The following is a 9,905-nucleotide window of genomic DNA, read 5'->3' as shown; positions in this document are numbered from 1 at the left end:
AGCTGGGATTACAGGCACACACTGTGCCCAGCTAAATTTTTGTATTTTTAGTAGAGACGGGGTTTCACCATGTTGGTCAGACTGGTCTCAAACTCCTGACCTCAGGTGATCCACCTGCCTCAGCCTCCCAAAGTGGTGGGATTACAGGCGAGAGCCACGGCGCCCAGCTATGGCCTTTGTTTTCTCAGAGAAATAAGACGAAATGTCTGCTTATCTGTGTGTCCTAATTTTTCATTGAAAATTGTAGAATATTGGAGTAATCAAAATGTACAAGAGCAGTTGTTGTGGGTTCAGTTTCGCCCCTAAAGATATGCTCAAGTTCTGAGCCCCAGTACCTGTGAATGTGACTTTATTTGGAAATAGGGTCTTTGCAAAAACATAAGATAAAAAACAAAAAGTCAAGTTAAGATGAGGGCCCACAGCATTAGGATTAGTCATACTCCACTAATCCAGTGAATGGTGTCGTTATAAGAAGAGGAATATCGGACACACAGACACACAGTAAGAGCACCATCGGATGAAGGAGGAAGTGATTGGAGTGATGCATCTACAACCCAACAAAAGCCACCAATGACTACTGGCAACCTCCAGAAACTTGTAATAGACTCCCTCAGAGCTCACCAGAAGGAACCAACCTCGCTGACACCTTGATTTCAGACTGGTAGCCTGCAGAACTGCCAGAGAATAAATTTCTGTTGTTTTAAGCCACCCAGTTGCAGTAATGTGTTTTGGCCTCCCTAGGAAATTAACACAGTTGTGTTACATTTAGAAGCATAGATAACCTTAGATTGTGGAAAATCATACTTACTGGGGGTAATACAGTAGGATCATTGGGTAGTATTGAGTGGCCCCTGTGAAATGTGTGTCCCTATTTTGGTATGGGTCTATATAGCTGCATCTAGTGCTATAATTTATGCAGCAGAGTTCTGTTAGTTGGGTGCGGGGGGAGAATAGTTGGATAGCTGGGCCTTACTAGACTCTAGTTTTGCCAGCGGAGAATGACAAAGTGAATGAAGTTTGACAGGTGATGGTGTTTGCAAGGGAGAAGAAGCAGAGAAGAGAGGGTTGGGGATGAGAAATGAAACTTGAAGGGAAGCCTGAGGTTTGACTGTGAGGATGAGCAGAGTCGGGGAGCGGAGAGGCCGGAGTGTCTTATGGGTCATCCACTAGGAGAGTGACACAAGTAGTGGTATAGAGAGACACAAGAGCTTGGTGCACAAGACCTCAGTGAAAGCAAATGCGGGGTAAATACCACAACATTGGTATGGACGGTTGTAAAGACACTAATTGTGAAGTGGTATGGGCTATGAACTAGGTTATTCAAATAAGAAACATGAAAAGTGATTTAAAACTCAATGGATTGAATCTTCATCAGAAAACTTTGAACAGGAAATTCCACTCCTAAGAGTTTATGTTGGAAACGTAAATGAAGCAGGAGAAGTTGTGTGTGTGTGTGTATGATAACATATATGTTAATATGTACATACATGCATATACACACACACATACATACATGTATATTATGTGTCTTCATTATCAACCTATGATCATTTGTGTTCCATGTAAGCCACCTCCTCTTTTTAAGAAACATCATGAAATGTTTCACGTCTGTACATATGAAGATGTACATATAGCCTACTTGGCCAGCCTCACTGACCCTGATACCCTGCACAGTCTGCGCAGATAGTAAGTATGACTGGCCACTGCCCAGTCATAGTGTGACCTCCTGAAACATGTGTCTGCCTGCTTTAAGCCCACCAATTAAAACTCCCCATGGGAAACCTGTTTGGATAATCCCTGGGACGCGCATAAGGTTGTTGGCCCATGGGTCCCTTTCTCTCTCCTTGCCTGGGCTCCCTGCCCCACATGTATGCCCTCCAGGTGTGCCATGTAACCTCCAGGATCTGCAAGTGATAAAACGACTATTTCCATCTTGTGTCTCTGCTAATCATTGGAGGGGTGCTCTTTACCTTAAATATCCTAAATTAAAACAGGGGAAGAAATCTCTCTAGGGGATTCAGGCTGAAATGCAAGCAACTGTAGCAGGCAGTAAGGGGCAGTGCATGAGGGTGTTTGTGCAGCATATCAAGGCATGTTATGTAGATCACGACAAGCCACAAGAGGAGGTTCTTGCCAACGTACAGTGGTGTTCTAGAGAGAGACCATGCTCCCTTCTCCTTTTCATTAACTTCACTTGGATTGATACCAGAAAGTAAATGTCTGTACTTCTCCATAGTCCAGAAAAGACTGGTCTTGGAACTTGAGTTTGGAGGCGAGCACAGAATCGTCGGGAACATCTCACAATGATGTCATATCACCAATTGCCACCCACAACTGTATGTTCCCGAGTCTTGGGCAAAGCGATGCATTTTCAGACAACTCCATCGAGTGCATCTTGTGCAAATGAGACCTGAAGGCACAAGCAGGAATGATGAGTAATTTGCTCACACCTCTCCCCTTCTTATGCTTTATTCACAACTATGTCTTCACAGGGAGTTATGCCTGATCTTTAGTACTTTTGATACACAGAAGCTGAAAGAATAGTTGGCGCCAAGTAAGGACCAGATTCTTCATTGGAGATATTTTAATAGGCAAGGCTCTCAATATGTGTCCAGAGAATAAACGCACACACACACACACACACACACACGTGTAATTTTGGTAATCTCCCCTATGTTTCTATGCATTGGCATTTGCCCTCTCAGCCCGTTGTACTTACTATGATATCCCAAAATAAGGAAGACTGACTGCCATCCTAGCTGGCCTCCTAATGTTGTGGATTTGGATTGGTGTTCTGAGCTCCCCTCACCTCTTCTTATTCGTATGCAGACCTGCTGTACTGCTTCTGATCCACTTGGCCAAGAACAGCAGTGGGCTGTGTCTAGTGAATTGCTATGACTTTCTCAGTCTCCCCATCCGTCAGACACAGCCTATCCTACAGAATTCTGGAAAGGTCTACTGTAGACTCCATTCTAGTGTCAACTTGGTATCTACAAGTTTTTCTGTTAGAGTGCTGAGCTGACACACGTGGAATGCACTTTATGTCAGAAGCGAGACATCTTTACCTCTCCTCCGTAGCCCAGAAAATGCTGCTCTGGGAACTTGCATTTAGACATGAGCATGGAATCTGTCATGATTACAGGTGTGTGCCCCTCCCCTCAACATTTTTAGATTGTAGACCCAATGGGGAGAATTCTCCTAGCAGGGAAAATTAGTAATGGCGCCATTTACGGCTTCTATGTTCAGGTATACCTCATCTTACTGTGCTTCTCTTCATTGCACTTTGCAGCTATTGTGTTTCTTAGAAACTGAAGGTTTGTGGAAACCCTATGTCAAGCAAGTCTACTGGTGCCATTTATCCAACAGCATGTGCTCACTTTGTGTTCCTGTGTCACATTTCGGTAACTCTTATTTCCAATTTTTTCATTCCTGTGGTAGCTGTTATGGTAATCTGTGATCAGTGATCTCTGATGTTACTATTGTCATTCTGTTTGGGCACCACAAACCACACCCATATCAGACAACAGCGAACTAAACGAATGTTGTGTGTGTTCTGATGACTCCACCGATAAGCTGTTCCCCATCTCTCTCCTCCTCCTCAGGATATCTTATTCCCTGAGGCACAACAATATGGAAATTAGGCCAAGCAATAACCCCAAAATAGCCTCTAAGTGTTCAAGTGACAGGAAGACTCACAAGTCTCTCACTTTAAATCAAAAGCTAGAAATGATTAAGCTTCATGAAGAAGGCATGTCAAAAGCCAAGACATGCTGAAAGCTAGGTCCCTTGCACCAGTCACCCAAGTTGTGAATGCAAAGGGGAAAAGTTCTTGAGGGAAATCAAAAGTGCTACTCCAGTGAGCACACCAATGATAAGAAAGCGAGAACCAATCTGATAGCACTGTGAAGAATTTTAGTGGTTCGGAGAGAAGGTCAATCCAGCCCCAACATTCCCTTGAGCCAAAACCTGATCCAGAACAAGGCCTAACTCTCTTCAGTTCTGTGAAGACTGCAAGAGGTAATGAAACTGCAAAAGTAAGCTAGCAGATTAAACCGTTTCCATAACATAAAAGTGCAATATGCAGCCAGGCAGGGTGGCTCACACCTGTAATCCCAACAGTTTGAGAGGCCGAGTTGGGAAGATTGCATGAGGCCGGAAGTTTGAGACCAGCCTGGGCAACATAGTGAGACCCTGTCTCTACAAAAGAAATTAAAATAAGCCAGGGTGGTGGTGCACACCTGTAGTCTCAGCTACTCAGGAGGCTATGATGGGTGGGGGATCACTTGAGTCCAGGAGTTCGAGGCTTCAGTGAGCTGTGATCATGCCACTGTACTCCAGCCTGGGTAAAAGATTGAGATGCTGCCTCTAAAAAATTGAAAAGAAAATATTTTCAAAGTGCAAGATGAAGCATCAAATGCAGAAGTTGAAGCGGCAACAAGTTATCCAGAAGATCTAGCTTAAAAAGATGATGAGGGTGGCTACACTGAACAACAGATTTTCAGTGTGAATTAAACTATCTTCTATTGGAAGAAGATGCTATGTAGGATTTTCATAGCTAGGGAGGAGAAGTCAATCCCTGCCTTCAAACCTTCAAAAGACAGGCTGACTCTCGTGTTAGGGGCTAATTCACCTAATGATTTTCAGTTGAAGCCAATGCTCATTTATCATTCCAAATATGCTAAGGCCCTGAAGCACTATGCTAAATCAGCTCTACCCATGCTCTATAAATGGAACAACAAAGCCTGGACGACAGCACACCTGTTTACAACATGGTTTGCTGAGTATTTTAAGCCCACTGTTGACACCTACTGCTCAGGAAGAGAAAAGAAAGAAAGATTCCTCTCAAAATATAATTGCTCATTGACCATGCAATGGTCACCCAGGAGCCCTGATGGAAATCTACAAGATGAATGTTGTTTCCATGCCTGCTAACACAGCATCCATTCTGCAGCCCATAGATCAAGTAGTAATTTTGACTGACTGTCAAGTCTTATTTAAGAAATACATTTGATAAGGCTACCATAGGTTGCCATAGGGTGTGATTCCTCTGATGGAGCTGGACAAAGTAAATGGAAAACCTTCTGGAAATGATTCACCATTCTAGATTCCATTAGGAACATTCATGGTTCGTGGGAGGAGGTCAAAATATGAATGTCAACAAGAGTGTGGAAGATGTTGATTCCAACCCTCTGGCTGACACTGATAATGAAAGACTTGAGTGGAAAAAGTTACTGCAGATGTATTGGAAATAAAAAGAGAATTGGAATTAGAAGTGGAGCCTCAAGATGTGAGTGAACTGATAAAACTCGAATGGATGAGTTGCTTCTTATGGATGAGTAAAGAAAGTGCTCTTTTCAGATGGAATAGACTCCCGGTGCAGAAGATGTGAATGTTGTTAAAATGACAACATAGGATTTAAAATATTACATTAATGCAGTTGACAAAGCAGGGGTGTGTGTGTTGAGAGAGGATTGGATCCAATATTAAAGCAAGTTTTACTCTGGGTAAAATGCTATCAAACAGCATTGCATGCCACAGAGAAATCTTTCATGAAAGGAAGAGTCAATGATTGTGACCAACTTCATCATTGTCTTCTCTTAAGGAATTTCCAAAGCCACCCCACCCTCCGGCAACCACCATGCTGGTCAGCCAGCAGCCATCAACATCAAGACCAGACCCTCCACCAGCAAGAAGATGATGACTTGCTGGGTGCTCTGACCATTGTTAGCCATTTTTAGCAATCAAGTATTTTTTAATTAAAGTTTGTATATTGTTTTGTAGATGTAATGCTATCGCTCACTAAATAGATTTCTTCATAGGGTAAATGAAACTTTTATATGCACAGTAAATCAAAATATTTGTGTGGCCTGCTTTATTGCAGTGGTGAAGACCCAAAAATGCAACAGGTCAGAGGTATGCCTGGTAATTGCTTTTCCTCGATTCTTAAAATTGCATGTAATATTTTGCAATGGCAGTCTTAACATGCCAACATTAGCCCGTAGTTTTCTGACTCTCAACATATTACAGCAGTCCTACAGCAGTGGGAAAATTCACCTGGAGGACTCTGAATCAAAGTGTGGTCCCATGACATTAGCTCTTCATGGTTTTGACAGGATTTACCTTTGGGGATGCTGTGACTTTGGGTGTGTCTTTGTCTTTCAGTTGTCTTCATTGTGTGTTATTTGTGCACTTCTACTTAAAGAACTAATTTTTGAGTTTTACTTACTGGATATGTCAAAATGTCCATGTGCTGTATTTGTATCCTTCAGGGTAAAAGCAGGGGTCGGACACTGATTGGTCCATTCAGCTGGTATCATTTCTCTGAGAACTGCCCACTGCATACACACCTTTGTGTTTGCTATTGACTGAGTTCCCTGACCGTAGCTACTTGGTTTCATACTTTTCACCTCAACCTAGCAGAGTCGATCACGGTTTTGTCCTGCCAGGTTTGGAGCTCTGGACTGGACTATATGACTGAGTATTTTCCTGCTCAGTCTGATGATACCATTTCTTTACAGAATATGTGATTTAGAAGATCCACTGTTGAGTCCTCCCGAGCTATCTGCATTCTTGTTTTTATCAAGCTTATTAGTTGCTTCTGTTTCTCAGATTTTGTAGAATAGTTATGGTCTTCCGATAACAATTTGTTGTAGAAGTCCCACTCATGGACTGCTGTTAGTAGCCAACAGTACAAGTGTGATCAAGGAAGCTTGTGGTGCTGCCACATGCATCCTCACATGTACCAGCACAGAGCTCGGACCCCACAAGATTCTTTCTCATACAAAATTGTCTTTTGTTTAGCCTTTCTTACCAAAAATATCTCTTTACATTTATAACCTTCTTTATATGTCTCTTATTTCCTGGTTCCTTTTACTTTGTTTTATATGTAACCTTTAAATAACCTTTGGATTAGACAAAAATTTACTTTCCTTTTGTTAGGAAGTTAAGGTTTGTACTGCATGTTGTTGTGTGAGTTCTGTGAAGGGTGAGCAAATACGTAGGTTATTTATATACTGTAGAAGTTCTACCCTTTCAAGAGATTGCTTGGTTAAATTTCTTGCTACAGCTTGTCTGAACAAGTGTGGGTTGTTTTTAAAACTCTGGGGTAGGACTGTCCAGGTTGAAGTCATTGGTTAAAGATTTAGGTGAACTTCCCAGAAGAAATAGTGCTATTAGGGGAAAATATGAATCTGAAAGTAGGGTAAAGATTAAGCAGGTACCCATCTTGGAAAATATAAACCTACTCAAAATGGGTGTGGGGCATTTAGACATTACCAGGGAGTGAAGGGAGAAGAGTAATTGGTCCCATAAGCAATATAAAGGGGGTGTGAATCTTTTGAGGGAAAGGGTACCATTTGCCCCCATCACCCAACAGGATTTGGAACACAGTTGCCTGGAGAAGGAGGTTAGCATGAAGTAGGTGGCTCTTGAATCCAAAAGGGAAATTTATTATCTTACCTGCCACTTCCAGACTTTCCATTGACTCACTCTCTTCAATGATGATGTCAGATATGTGAGCCAGACACAGCAGAGGGCCCTTTCAGCTCAAAGCCATTACTGCATTGGGATCTGGGCCAGGGGACTTTTGGCTCTTGGGACAGGCCCTTTTCCAGTGGCTGAGATTGTGATAGAGGGGACAGGCTGTGAGGGGCTTCCTCTAATTTGGCCCATCAGGGAAGTTTGCCTTCCAGTGCCCTGGCTTCCTGCACTGATGGCAGTTACTTGGAAGAGCATTGTCAGAGCAACCTGGAGGGGGCTGGCAGACTTGCAAAGCAGCCAATAGTTCAGTCTGCCTCTTGCCCCTGCATTTCTCCCTCTTCTTAGCCATGTCCTTCTCATTTTGCTCTTGGTTATAAAAGACTGAGGAGGCTAATTTGAGGATGTCTAGCATAGGGGCACTGTGTCCTAAGGCTGACTTTTGTAATTTTTTTTTCTAATGTCTGGGGCAACTTGGACAAAGGAATGGTCCTTTAGAACTAGTTGTCCCTCTGGGGATCCCAGGTCTAAGTTAGTGTGCTTAATACTGATTTTCTTGTAGGCATTTGAGAGAGTCTATGGGATTTTCATGTGGCCCCTGGCCTATGGTGGCTAGTTTATTATAGTTTATAGGCTTGATCTTATTCCTTTTCACTCCCTCTATTAGACACAGGAGCATATGGTTCCTGGCCCATATTCCTGCCTGGGTATTGTAGTACCACTTGGGATCCTGCTAGGGAACAGCTGTAACTCCTACAGGGTAGTTGACATCTGTCAGGTGTAGTCATCCTCTCAGTGGAATGCTGCCTCATAGATGGTTTGTCTTTCCTCTTGTGATAGGGCTTGTCCCATGAGGATAATTATATCCTTCCAAGTTTATCTAAATGCAAGTCTCTATTTTTGGAAGCCATTGATAGGGTCATCAAAGAATTTTCCTAGGTTTTCCCTCAAGGCCATGAAGGTTTGTAACTAGGGGACCTTGGTCTATTTGTCAGAAATAGTGGCAGAAATGGCCAAGCTGGAGGATAATATTAAAATTTGTATTTCTGGTGGCTGGAAAGATGGGCGAATAGGAACAGCTCCGGTCTGCAACTTCCAGTAAGGTCAACACAGAAGGCGGGTGATTTCTGCATTTCCAACTGAGGTACCCAACTCATCTCATTGGGACTGCTTAGACGGTAGGTGCAGCCCACGGAGGGCAAGCGGGAGCAGGGTGGGGTGTCGCCTCACCTGGGAAGCACAAGGGGTTGGGGAACTCCCTCCCCTAGCCAAGAGAAGCCCTGAGGGACTGTGCCCTAAGGGATAGTGCATTCTGGCGCAGATATTATGCTTTTCCCATGGTCTTCACAACCCACAGACCAGGAGATTCACTCAGGTGCCTTCACCACGAGGGCCCTGGGTTTCAAGCACACAACTGGGCTGCCGCTTTGGGCAGACACCAAGCTAGCAGCGGGATTTTTTTTTTTAATACCCCAGTGGCACCTGGAAAGCCAATGAGACAGAACCGTTCACTCCCCTGGAAAGTGGGCTGAAGCCAGGGAGCCAAGTGGTCTGGCTCAGTGGATCCCACCTCCATGGAGCCCAGCAAGCTAAGGTCCACTGGCTTGAAATTCTCGCTGCCAGCACAGCAGTCCAAACTCGACCTGGGATTTTTTTGAAGGGTTTTTTGTGTCTCTATCTCCTTCAGATCTGCTCTGATCTTAGTTATTTCTTGCCTTCTGCTAGCTTTTGAATGTGTTTGCTCTTGCTTCTCTAGTTCTTTTGTGATGTTGGGATGTCAATTTTAGATCTTTCCAGCTTTCTCTTGTGCACATTTAGTGCTATAAATTCCTCTCTACACAATGCTTTAAATGTGTCCCAGAGATTCTGGTATATTGTGTCTTTGTTCTCATTGGTTTCAAAGAACTTCTTTATTTCTGCCTTCATTTCGTTATTTACCCAGTAGTCATTCAGGAGCAGGTTGTTCAGTTTCCTTGTAGTTGAGCTGTTTTGAATGAGTTTCTTAGTGCTGAGTTCTAGTTTGGTTGCACTGTGGTCTGAGAGACAGTTTGTTATAATTTCTGTTATTTTACATTTGCTGAGGCATGCTTTACTTCCAACTATGTGATCAATTTTGGAATAAGTATGATGTGGTACTGAGAAGAATGTATATTCTGTTGATTTGGGGTGGAGAGTTCTGTAGATGTCTATTAGGTCCGCTTGGTGCAGAACTGAGTTCAATTCCTGAATATCCTTGTTAACTTTCTGTCTCGTTGATCTGTCTAATGTTGACAGTGGGATGTTAAAGTCTCCCATTATTATTGTGTGGGGGTCTAAGTCTCTTTGTTAGTCTCTAAGGATTTGCTTTATGAATCTGGGTGCTCCTGTATTGGGTGCATATATATTTAGGATAGTTAGCTCTTCTTGTTGAATTGATCCCTTTACCATTA

This window comes from Mandrillus leucophaeus, unplaced genomic scaffold (genome assembly GCF_000951045.1).
Source record: "Mandrillus leucophaeus isolate KB7577 unplaced genomic scaffold, Mleu.le_1.0 Scaffold1032, whole genome shotgun sequence".
Taxonomy (NCBI): Eukaryota; Metazoa; Chordata; class Mammalia; order Primates; family Cercopithecidae; genus Mandrillus; species Mandrillus leucophaeus.
This window is presented reverse-complemented; position numbering follows the sequence as displayed.